General features: G+C 44.5%; 1 protein-coding gene across 5 annotated transcripts in view; it reads right to left on the bottom strand.

Annotated features, from left to right (window-relative positions):
- RNF152 (ring finger protein 152) overlaps positions 1 to 9,674 on the bottom strand; it is a 58,558-nt gene extending 48,884 nt beyond the window's left edge. The window contains exons 1-3 of one of the 5 annotated variants that reach the window (XR_004644634.1): positions 9,345 to 9,673; positions 8,135 to 8,258; positions 6,754 to 6,897 (exon numbers count right to left, since the gene is read on the bottom strand). The gene's annotated coding sequence lies outside the window, so the exon portion shown is untranslated. Of the gene's footprint in view, positions 1 to 5,398; positions 6,898 to 8,134; positions 8,259 to 9,215; positions 9,316 to 9,344 lie in introns of those variants that run through there. The other 4 variants (XR_004644633.1, XR_004644635.1, XM_034762074.1 and 1 more) reach the window with 4 other exon arrangements.
- Positions 9,675 to 10,956: the final 1,282 nt, after the last annotated feature.

Genomic DNA, 10,956 nt, shown 5'->3' on the forward strand with positions numbered 1-10,956 from the left:
TGTTTAACTAGGTTCCACTGTAGAACTGGGTATGTGAGAGACTGGATAGAAAGAAACTTTGGAAAAAAGGGTAGAGCACAAAATATTCTTCAGGTATAAGCCATTTTTACAGAGTTGGTCTAAAGCAGTATGGTCATTTTTATCCATTGCTTGATCTCATAGAGAAGCTCAGTAGAGGTGGCCCTAAAATATGAAGCAATGGATATTGAAACCCACAAAGATTTTGGCTTGAAGCAGCATGAAATTCACATCAGGATTTGAGTTCAGGTTCCACACAAACCGCAAGGTGCATCTGGGACCTTCAAAACGATCTCTTGTTGCCAGATTTTTCACATTATAGGTGAAGCTGGTAGCGCCACCTCTAGTTAAGGTTTCCCAACACTTCCATTTTCAGTTACTTATAAACTTTGTTAAAATTTTAACTGTTCAGGTTAAAATTTTCCATGTGGGTGTCTGCCACAGGCTGAATTTTTGTGGAAAGTTGTACCCAAAATGGTTCTTCCATTTCTGAGAATGTGTTTAGGAGAAAATAGGTCATTTTGTCCACATCCAAAAAATTCTTACAATCCTTTTGTTCTGCGGTTGTAACACTCCCTTTTCCAAATTCATCCAGGAACATTGCAGCTAACTTATGCTCACTTCTTAGAATTTGGCAGCTAAATTCCCCAAAGATTCCTTTTGTACTGGGTATGCACCATCCCCACAGAACAACTCAGCATGTTCCATCCTGGAGCTGCAGTAACTGAGCAGGACTTTCCTAGTTGCTGCAGGCTACTGTGACAGCAGATGCTGGAAAACAGTAGGGAGATTCTCTTGCTACCTACCATATTGACATGCAGGGGGCTGGTAAATGTGATGGAGGACAGGGTGAGAAGGAGCAGGGATGGTGGTAAGAACAAGAATCAATGGGATGGAAAGATGGGAAGGAGCAGAGAAGGTGGATAGGAGTGGGGATGAAGCCATTGTTGGCGAATTGGATTGTAACAGAGCACATGGAGGACAGAAGCAGAAGCAACTATAACCACTGAATATTCCCCTCCAGAGCCTGGATGAGAACCCAAGATTCCTGAATTTCAACCTTTCATCTGCTGTCAGCAAATAGCTGTGAAACCCACTTGCCAAGTGCGTGTCTCATCACCCACCTCTAGTGACTGCTCCACATACAGGAAAACAACCAGTTTCTCCATTAGCTCATAGGCGCCAATATAGAGACATAGACTTTAAGGTCAGAAGGGACCATTATGATCATCTAGTCTGACCTCCTGCACAACCCAGACCACAAAATCTCACCCACCCACTCCTGTATCAAACCTATGTCTGAGCTATTGAAGTCCTCAAATCATGGTTTAAAGACTTCAAGTGCAGAGAATCTTCCAGCAAGTGACCCGTGCCCAGGGACAGCTCCAGCGTTTTTGCTGCCCCAAGCGGCGGAAAAAAAAAATCTGCGATTGGCGGCAGTTTGGCAGAAGCTCTACTGCCACCGCTTCATTCTTCAGCGGCAATTCGGCAGCAGGTCCTTCCCTCCGAGAGGGACCCACTACCAAATTGCCACCAAAGAGCTGGACGTGCCGCTCCTTTCTGTTGGCCGCCCCAAGCACCTGCTTGCTGCGCTGGTGCCTGGACCTGGCCCTGCCCGTACCCCACGCTGCAGAGGAAGGCAAAAAAAGCCCAGGGCCTCTGCCAATCTGCCCTGGAGGAAAATTCCTTCCCAACCCCAAATATGGTGATCAGCTCAACCTTGAGCATGTGGGCAAGATTCACCAGCCAGACACCCAGGAAAGAATTCTCTGTAGTAACTCAGATCCCACCCCATCTAACATCCCATCACAGGCCATTGGGCATATTTGCTGCTAATAGTCAAACACCAATTAATTGCCAAAATTAGGCTATCCCATCATACCATCCCCTCCATAAACGTATCAAGCTTAGTCTTGAAGCCAGATATGTCTTTTGCCCCCACTGCTCCCCTTTGAAGGCTGTTCCAGAACTTCACTCCTCTGATGGTTAGAAACCTTCATCTAATTTCAAGTCTAAACTTCCTGATGCCTCAAGGGCATCTGGTCAACCTAAATCCAAATGCCCCAAGGAGCAGCCCTCTATTCAACACACTGCACTATGCTACCTCCCATAGTCAGACTTGTTTAAATATAAATATTCCCTTTAACTGTAGGCCAGTGATAAAGCTGATCAACTGTAGGTTTTTTCTGCTGGTGAACTCAGCCAACAAGCAATTTTTAGTTATGTGTCATGGAAAATACAAGTACAAGCAAATGCCATGGGTGTGTGCATTTATCTGAATAAAAATAATTTGTTATATTGTTTTTTAAAAGTAAATTAAACAGTGGACCAAGGACTTCAGGCAATCTGCCAATGTGGCATCCCAAGCTGCAGGAGTTGGGTCATACTACTTCAAAAGGGAAAAGAAGCAACAGCAACAACCTAACTCATTTTATTTGCAGATGATCTGAGCTGGATAAAAAAGACACAGCATCTGATGGAATATTCACTCTCTATAATTTTTTTTTAAAAGGATAAAATGTATCAGTCACGATTCAGAATATAATGTTAAAAACATCACCTAACTAATATTTTTACCTTATTATCTAACACAGTGGTTCCCTGGGGGGGTACGCAGAGGTCTTCCAGGGAATACATCAACTCTTCTAGTTATTTACCTAGTACTACAACAGGCTACATAAAAAGCACTAGCAAAGTCAGTACAAACAAAAATTTCATACAGAGTGACCTGTTTATACTGTTCTTTATATTATATACTGAAATGAAAGTACAATATTTATATTCCAGTTGATTTATTTTATAATTATGTGGTAAAAATGAGAAAGTAAGCAACGTTTCAGTAATAGTGTGCTGTGACACTTTTGTAGTTTTACGTCTGATTTTTGTAAGCAAGTAGTTTTTAAGTGAGGTGAAACTTGGCAGTATGCAAGTCAAATCAGACTCCTGAAAGGGATACACTGGTCTGAAAGGTTGAGAGCCATTGATCTAACAGGTGTAGTCACCAATTGTTGCACACTATACAAATTCTTTTGCCCCAGCAAGGTAAACTTAATTCCCATCATGCCTCATCATCTGAGATCAGAGCTTGCAACTACTGGGGTTACTGAGTAAATCCTCATCTTGCTTTCAGGAAGTGGGATCCTGTTGAACGTTCCAAGCACTCGAACCTTGCCATCGTTTTATGATTTTTAATCATTTTTAAGTTCAATTATGGAGGAGTAACTTGATCAGAGCACTGCAGTGTTTGCTGTTTTGGTATCAGACTCGCACAGCTTTGTGTAGAATGTACTGTGTGGAGCATTATGGTATTAATAGCACTACATTTATTTATAATGATAACAAGAACATTGAGTTACAATAACAAGAATTAAAAACAGCAAGAGTTTTGGAAGGGATAGAAGCAATCAGATTTCAAGGCATACGCCAGTCTCTAATAGATGAGGGTTCGGAAGGCGCTTTGCCTGTGGGCAGGGTATTCCATTCCTGCCTACTTCAGGATTTCTTGCACCTTTCTCTGAGGCATCTGATACTAGCCACTGTCAGGGAAATGGCTACATTGCCACAGTGGATCAGACCAATTCCTGTGTTCCTATGTATAATATTAATACACTAGAAGATTATAGTATCCATAGTATTAGTACACAATAAAGAAGTGAAATAAACCCATAGTTTTCCCACCTCCCACAAGGTACCATACACTTCCCAAATCCCCTACAAACACACATACATGTATGACCCACTGGTCAAGGTGTCCCTCTCTGTGCCAAATCCACAGAAGATGTGAGTCACTTCCATCTTGACAGCCTAACTCTTTAGGTCAAGCTGTAGAGGCTCATACTCTAGCTTTGGAGGTCTCTGGTTCAATCATTGTTTCAAGAAAGCAGCTGTCACTTAAATGGAGCTCATCTGGGATTCAAACTGCTGAGAGCCCTTACTTATTTGATAGATGCCATCTTGACACCAGGGATTGAACTGGGGTCCTCCAGAGCTCAAAGTCGGATTTTAAAGAGCCAGGCTCCGTAGCTGGGGCTGTAACAAACATATTTTCTGACAGAGGAGCATAACACACCCTAACCCCGGGGTTCCACCCACACCCCAGGTTTGCCTCCAGAGTCCCAGCACATTTACACCCTACTCCTGGGTCTGAAAAAATCCCTCATTTTCAACTTAGCCTAAGGCCAGGTCTAAACTTGAGAAGGTTTGCCAGCATATCTACCAATATAACTATACTGGCAAGTGGAGGCATAGCTTACCCCAGGGGAAAAGTACTTTTGTCAGTATAGCTTATACCAGTCCCCTAAACAAAGTAAGCCATACCAGCAAAAGCACGTTTATGGCAGTATTACTGTGTCTACCTGAGGGCTTTTGTCAATATAGAAACATCACCCCAAAATAAATAAACAAACAAACCACCACCACCGCCACGACATTGCCATACCAGCAAAGGTTTCCAGTGCAGACCTGGTCTAAGATAATCCTGGGGAGAAAAAGGGGTGGGAGGGAGGAACCATGTGCTCCCACATTTCCGACTTGGAGAGAACATTTGGAACTTAATCCCATCTTCCCAGTGCATCCCAAATTGTCACTGAAATCAAAGAGGCCAACATTTGTAAACATCCATGTGGCCAAGTTGGGCCAATGCAAATCACCTGATGCACACATGAGTTGGCACACACAAACACCCTTGCACAAATCCAACCCCAACTTATACATGCACTTTTTCCACAAACACTTTTCTTTGTGCACCCAAACTACCAAGGCCTAAGTTGGGAAAGTCAGTTCTGGACTGAGATGATTTGCCTGCCACCTTTCACAAAAATCTTAGGAAATTGAACTCTGTTTAAACCATAATTGGGATGAAATTTGGGGGTCAGATTGGCTGATGAAGATTCCATGTCTTGTAATTATCTTCCAGTTAGCGAATGCTGTAATAGCCTCTTCCCCAATAAGGTCTCTTCATCATATAACATGCTTTTCAAATTAATTTTATACCTCTTATGATTTCTTGTCAGCTATTTTAATGACCCTGGGGCAGCTGGTAGGAAGGGACAGATTACAAATTCATTAACATCTGTACAGTACTTTGAAGAGCAAAAAGGCCAGGTCAGGGGCTAAGTATTTATTACTCAGCTTTAACTATGAAAGTTGCTACTGCTTCTCTATAATTTTTTTATCATCGGTTCCTCAGAAGTTTTAGGCAGGGAGCTGATCTCGTCCCAGAAACTTTTGCTTCCTCCCCCCACTGTTTCCTACTGAGGCTTTATGAAGCCACTTCTGTTCTATGCCACACCAGCTCTCTGTTAACTTCACCTAAAGAAACTCTAGTGAGACAGGTTTCAGAGTAGCAGCCGTGTTAGTCCGTATCTGCAAAAAGAACAGGAGTACTTGTGGCACCTCAGAGACTAACATATTTATTTGAGACAGGACTCAATTCCTCACAAAACATTCAGTGTGGACCCTTCCTTGGGTCTACATCTTCTCCGGCTCTTTTAGGATTGTTTAGATCTGACCCCAACCTGCATACCTAACCCACTGATGGAGTTTTCACCCCAGAAACCTGTTATTGCTTACCCTTCAGTTCTGGTGCAGTGAGTGGGCGCCTTGGAAACCATGGCTGGCAATACTGCAATCAGAGTCAAACTTTTTTTTTTTTTCCACCTGTTTAAAATTTTGTTAGATCCTAGATAATTAACTTAAGAAGATGAAAGCTGAGATGGTTTCTTATTGCTGTTTTCTTTGACAGGAGACTGTGCAACTCAGCCAAATCAGTTTCAAAGGCTTCCACTCCTCTCCCCACAGAGCTGAGCAGCAGAACAGTGATTTGTATAGAAAATGGCATCAGCAAAGAAGGCAGGGAACTCTTGATAGGCTCAAAAACATCTGTGGAATTTATGTAGAGGATCTATATGGTGTGGAGGGGAAAAGGTCCAGGCTCAGATCTCGTTTCCAACCCACACGATAGCAGCAGCTAGAGGTAGAATCTTAAAAACAGTACAGAATTTGAGATGTGCTGGGATCCCATGTTTTTTTAATATACTCCCCATGTTCTGCCAAAAACAATATCAAAGGGCCCAGCTCTGCAACCCTTACTCAAATTGGCTGCTAAATAAATGTTTTTGTTTGTTTGTTTTAAATAAAAGTGTCAATTATCCCCATGTCACAGATGGAGGGCCCGATCCTGAAAGCATTCTCTATTACTATTTAATGTTTATATTACAATAGTGCCAGAAACCCTAATCAGTATCAAGGCCCCATTCTATTAAGCACTGTACAAGTATAGAAATAGACACAGCCCAGGCCCCAAAGACTTGCAGTCTGTGGTCTTGACCCTGAAAATACTTAAGCACAAGGTCAATTTTACACAAGTTTGTATCTCCCTACCTTCATGGGACTATTCACCTGAGTCAACTATATGCTTAAATGTCCAGCAGATTGGGACATGCTGAAATGCCATGCAGAATTTCCAGTGGCGGATCTGCATGAAGAGCACCTCCAGGAGCAAGCCTGGAGAAACTGAGACGCAGAGAAGCTATCAATGTTGAACACACAAGTGAATCAGTGTCAGAGCCAGAATTAGAACACTGAAGTACATGTCTTCCAGCTCCAGACTCAGTTGGCTAAGCCTTGGCTTCTCTTATGATGAGCAGCCTGTTCTATGTTATTACAGGATACATACAATTTACACACACAATACACAGATTGAAATATTTATTATTCTTCATGGCATCAAGATACCTAATCTGGACATTCCAAAGCACTGGCCAATGCTTCCAGGGAGACTGAGATGTGCATACCATACTTTTGTCAGGTGCGGCCGAAACAATTTTTTCTGTACAAGATAACGTCCTCATTTTTCTTGCCAGCTGTACCAAGCATCACCTTTAAAAATTGACAGACGTTACAGGTGAAGCACTGAACTCTTCATTGAGTTCTTTACTTTTATTGTAAATGAAGGTATGTATGCCATGGGGGAGGGGAGGGAAGCGGGGGGGATTTTCCACAGATCTATGCCCTGACAATGTTTTGAATGGCAACACTACAAACTGTTATAACTTTGCAGTCCTCAGCAGTGGTTCCTTTAATATTTACCTTTTCATTCAAATTAGCAAAACCATAATTACAATGTTAAGAACAGCATTTTCAAGAGCAGGACAGAAAAGATTTTTTTTGTCATTGTCCCATGAGTTGTATATTATTTGAGTCTCAACGGGCACTTCGGAAATCCTATGACCTCAACCTGGACATACATACAGGTTGAAAGGAAGACCTGTGCATATATTGTGTCTGAAGGTTACAAATGTTTTAAGTGGCCCCACTTACACAGACAACCCCAACACTTAAGCAAATGTCAATCAGAATAGAATTACTGTGCTTGTTTGAAGAAGGGCAAAACAGAACATGGACCATACTTCTGAAAGGGGGGAGAAGAAGAGATTTACTGAGGGAAGAAGCAGCTGATGAATTTCAGTATTGGATAGTTGAATTAAGGGGGTCTTATCAAAAGCCTGCTTTCTTTGTTCTTTCTTTTGCCCCCCCCCCACACACACTATTAATAGCTCCCCCAAGAGCAACTTATTGCATACAAATCTTTTCCTATGTTTTAAGCAAAACCACAATTTAATTTTTTTAAAGGCAACCAGTGAATTACTTCCAAGGAAAGTCACGCCAACAAATAGCATGGTTGAAACAAAGCACTTTGGTGCTAGTCCTTGGTAACATTTGTAGACCATATTTTTGGCAATGCTGCCTTTTCAAAGAGGCAATTTCTAATTCAACAAGAACAAAGCCAAATTCTGTCACCATTAATATATTTAACCCTTTATTCTTGTCTGTAAAAAAAAAATACTTAAAACCCATCAGAACGTTGTAATAGGAATGATGGTTTTGAGTTACTGGATAGTTTCTCCCCTAACTGGCACTATGAGAAAAATAAAGGGAAAAGATCAGTCTCTAAAGTCATCTGGATTTTTTGCTCAGCAAACCTCACTTAAACAACGTTGATGCAACCCCAGACATCACCCAGACAGAGTTCAATACAATCTGCGTGTATTGCACTACTCCACAGACATGAGCATCGACACAGTTACCGATATCGAGCGTATTAGTGGTGAATTACCTGAATCTCTCATTGCGTCTCGTTTCTCCCTTTCTGCATGACGATATCAAGTGGAAAATGTTCAGTGGTTTGCAGGCAGGAGGCGACAACCAGGAAGCACAGTTGTGACAGAGCTTTGTTCTGCCTGCAGTGAATTACATGCAGCAAGGGTTAGACACAGCAGCAAATTATTAAATCAAAGCATCCTTTTAGCCTGGATCTATAACTATATTTCAGGGGTACAAGGGGGCGGGGTGTGACATGCTTTCAGATTAATTCAGACTAGAAATAAAAATAAATGGAAAAAAATAAATATCGATTCCCTATCTCCAAGTTCCCCTTTTTTTGAAAGCAGCCGCCCCTTTAGCAACTCCCTCAATGCCGAAAAGGGAAACAAACACCCTGTGGCTATTACATATGAGAGTTGATGGGTATAGGAGACAGATAACACATGCACGCACACACCAACGGATCAGCTGGCATTTCAGACATCGCTTTACCATCCCTACCACTGCCCCCCCTTTTAATAGGCTAAGCCCCTTTTTAAAGCCTCACCCCTCCCGAACGCAGGAAACATGCAAAGCCTACCCCCCCACCCCAAATTGCAGGGCTTGTCTCCCCCCTAAGCTCCGGTTCCTTGCCTTGCCCTTCCAGCGATCGTTTCACCCCTGTCAAGCAGAATCGGCCAGATGAAAAGCCCTAAACAGCTGTCTCTTCTCCTCCTCCTGGAAGCCCCTCCTCGGGAGAAAGGGCTGGAGATAGAAAGCCCAGCGGGCTGGAGATAACAACCCCTCGGGAAAGAAACTATTTCTTTAGGGAAGGCCCGGGGGCAGGAAGGAAATGCAGCCCCCCGTGCTGCTAGAGACAAGGGGGAGGGTGGTGGGCGGAGGGGCTGGCTTCAGCCCGGGCTCAAGGAGGCATCTGAGGACACCACCGACTCAGCCAGATGGCTGTCACCCCATGCCAGAGCCGGCACTCACCAGCCCCATCGTCACCCCACAACCCCGACACACGAGCAGCCCGACCTAGTTCCGCCCGCTGATGAGCAGGACGAAAGATTCCCCGCACCCTCCTTTGCAACTCCGCTTGTCAACACACACACACTGTATAACCAGCCATGCCGTGAGTTACTGGGGTCCTCTCTGAAACCACTAGCTGGCGGCTGCTTTAAAAGGCTCCATCGGACACACCGGCTGAAAGAAGAAGACGGGTGTGAAAGAAGCTCACTGACCTGGTTTTGTTTTATTTCGGGCTGCACGCCCTACAACAGAAGCCGCCTACGCCCCCTCTGCTCCCCTGCCCGCTCCTCTGGCGGTGCCCCTGGCTCCCAGGCCAGCGCTGGGCTCGCTGCGCGCTAGACTCGCAGACAGCCGGGAGCAGAGCTAACAGGCTGGCGAGGGAAGAGAGTGGCGCGGGGGGAGGGGGGAGTGGCTCATTGCTTTTTAAACACACTTGGGCTCGCACGCCTGGTCGCAGCCTCCTCCCCAGACAGGGAGCGAGCCCCCCCCTTCCCGCTCCCTTGTCAGTTTCACAGCTGGCTGGCACCAAACCGCAGCGGGAGCCCTCCCTGCCTTATCCCACCAGAGACGGGCACGGCGGGGGCCAGGAGACTCCACCCCTCGGGCCCGCCTCCTTCTTTCCACCCCAGCTCTGCCCCGGCAGCCTGTGCTTGGCAGCAGCGATCCCCCCAGGGGCGGTGAGGTGTGGCAGCCCCACGGGCAAGAAATTATAACGATAGTCATGTGATCATGCCAGGCGATGCCATAATAAAATCATAGCGTCCTAATGAGCAATCAATAGCAAATCACCCACCCCCTCAGTACTCCTGTCTCCTCTCTCCAAAGCGCTTTGCAGAGCACGTAGAACTAAAAGTACAGTACCCTTCAGCACTGCTGCTCTCAAACAACCCCCTGACTAAAAGCCTGGGGGGGAAGAGTCATACAAAGGGACTCCTGGTTCCCATTGTGCAGTCGAGAAACAGAGGGGTTAAGAGGCCTGTTTATGGTCACACAGCAACTCTGTGGCAGAAATAGAAAGAGAAGGCAGGGGTTCTTTCTCTGAGTTTGCTTCTCTGGGCCATGCTGCTAGGCAAAGTGCAGGGGTGGAGAATAGTGAGGCAAGAAGGGGTACTATATATAGGGGCTATTTATAACTTTTTAGCTTGGGGAGCTGTAATAACCTGAATTTTTCATATATATTTTATTGCTTTTTAATAGACAGGGAAAGGATGATGGCACTGTCTAAAAAAATACTAGTCAGTGTGTGTTAGGTATTCCCTTCAGTGCCTGATCTACAGAGGATATGGGTCTGCTATAGGTCTCAGCTTAAATTAGACTTTCACGTTATAGAGTCTCTTGCTTTTCACTTTGGAGGTCCCCAGCCAACATGGCAGCCATCACATCACTGTCAATGTACATTAAAATAACACAAGAAGCAGGCACAGGACCCAGTGCTGTTTACTCAGAAAACAGTCCTGTTTCCATCAGTGGTTGAGGACAAATGTGTTCAGATGTCTTGGCATCGCATGAGGTCAGCAAGTGTGAAACAAGAAAGATCCATAAATTAAGATATCAGATAAGCATTTCTCCTCTGTCAGTTGAAGAAGTTCAATATTGTGGGATACATTCATCTTCCAAAGTCAGAGTTGCTTTTGATGTGTCGATGGCAAGTTCTGGGGAACTGGATCTACAGACAAATTGGTATGACCCCAAGAGCACTCTACTGCCAGAGGTCAAGGGGTTCCCTGGTATGTAGCAGTGAGTCTCAGCTGGCCTGATCAGCCCAGTGCATCCCACACACTGTCATGATATTTATTTAAGAGGTGTCTTGTAATATATCATTGG

This window comes from Trachemys scripta, chromosome 2 (assembly GCF_013100865.1).
Source record: "Trachemys scripta elegans isolate TJP31775 chromosome 2, CAS_Tse_1.0, whole genome shotgun sequence".
In the NCBI taxonomy this organism is placed as follows: domain Eukaryota; kingdom Metazoa; phylum Chordata; order Testudines; family Emydidae; genus Trachemys; species Trachemys scripta.